We start from the raw sequence: 1,706 nt of genomic DNA on the forward strand, positions 1-1,706 counted from the left end.
GAGAGAGAGAGAGAGAGAGAGAGAGAGAGAGAGAGAGACAAGCCTGGGTAAGCTACAAGGAGAACTGGGACCCGCTGGCCAGCTTCAACCCTCCATCCTCATCCAGATGAAGACAAAACTGCCTGTGAGCTGCACTGTGCTAAGAGGAAATGCCAGCCTATTGTTTCACAAACGACGCCTCGGTTGATATTCCTCCAGCAAAGAAGGGGGTGGGCTGGGGCGAAGCAATACAAGCTTGGGAAACATCGGACACAAAAGTCTCACTCTGAAAGAGATACTGGCAACGGGAGCATTGCGGAGGATCCGGAGAAGGCCTATGCGGTACCTTACCTGTCCACTCAGCTAAGAAACGGCAGAGGAGCAATACTTTGCGGTTCAGGTGGCCAGACCGCTATGGAGAACACAGCTTACGTGATAAAAGTGGCAAAAAAGTGGCGAGGCTTACAAATAACACACACAGAAAACGCCAGTAAAGCTCGTTTCCCTGCATCGCTCCAGTCCCTGTGGGTTTTGTTTCAGCGTTTATTAAAGTCATGGCCGTAAGTGCACAGACCATAAGCTGAAGGGCCATTCGGTGCACGGTGCTGTCCAATAGCAAAAGTACATCCCTGGTCACCGCAGCGGCCTCACGCGTGCTGCTGCACACTCAATTGCGAAAGGAAGGAGCATCTAGGCATTCGACCGCACAGATATTCTATCATGCACTTCTAGTTAACTTTAAAGTGAACTCAGGGCCCAACTAGCACTTTACAGTTTGGACTACTATTATACATAGCTAATATTACATACATACCTGATCATATTACCTAATCCTCAAAGAACTGTACCCTAATTACTCAGCCAAAACACAGCAATATGTAACACCAGCATATACTTTAATTCCTACATATATATGTATATACATATGTACAAATTCAATATATATATATATATTAAATATATTTTTTTTCTTTTTTCATTTTTTTGAGACAGGGTTTCTCTGTAGTTTTGGTGTCTGTCTTGGAACTCACTCTTGTAGACCAGGCTGGCCTCAAACTCACAGAAATCCACCTGTCTCTGCCTCCCAAGTGCTGGGATTAAAGGTGTACGCCAATACCGTCCAGCTAATTCCTACATACATTTAAAGTTCTTCCTGGAGCAAGATCCTAAGAAACTCATTGAGTTCTCTATTTTCTTTTTATCCTTCCTCAGGGCCCTCAATCAGCTAGTTCATTTTCTAGGTCTGACAATTTGGACCAAGATCTGAGGCCCAGGGTTACTCTTTCTGGTATCAGGTTCTTTTGCCGTGAGATGCTTCCAAAGGAAAAAATGAACACATCCCTGGGCACTCCTTTTCCAAGTCAACATCATCTGATGGGCAATAGGATACCTCCCCAACTCAGCCTGAAGCATGAGGTCAGGTCCAGTTGATACAGCACAGAAACAGAGTATCTTGGCTGCAGACACAGTCTGAACTATCACCACACATCCACGCAAATTAATGCCTTCCTGGCTTCCTATCACGAGTCTTTCAGATTATCAACCAAAATGCACAATGAATAATTAATGTTCACAAGTAAGGAAGTTGTTTACCTTGAAGAAAAGTATGATGTTTAGCCCTGTGTACATAAATGGACATGATATCACTCATACCAAGAGTATCAGGGGCTCTCATGCTGAAGAGCAACCTCTCTCTCTCTCTCTCTCTCTCTCTCTCTCTCTCCCTC

At 44.6% G+C, this 1,706-nt stretch overlaps 1 protein-coding gene across 1 annotated transcript in view; it reads right to left on the reverse strand.

The window, feature by feature from the left end:
• The window catches only part of Stk39 (serine/threonine kinase 39), a 256,775-nt gene that overhangs the window by 180,312 nt on the left and 74,757 nt on the right, over window positions 1-1,706 (reverse strand). The window lies entirely within an intron of this gene.

This window comes from Microtus ochrogaster, chromosome 4 (genome assembly GCF_000317375.1).
Source record: "Microtus ochrogaster isolate Prairie Vole_2 chromosome 4, MicOch1.0, whole genome shotgun sequence".
Classification (NCBI taxonomy): Eukaryota; Metazoa; Chordata; class Mammalia; order Rodentia; family Cricetidae; genus Microtus; species Microtus ochrogaster.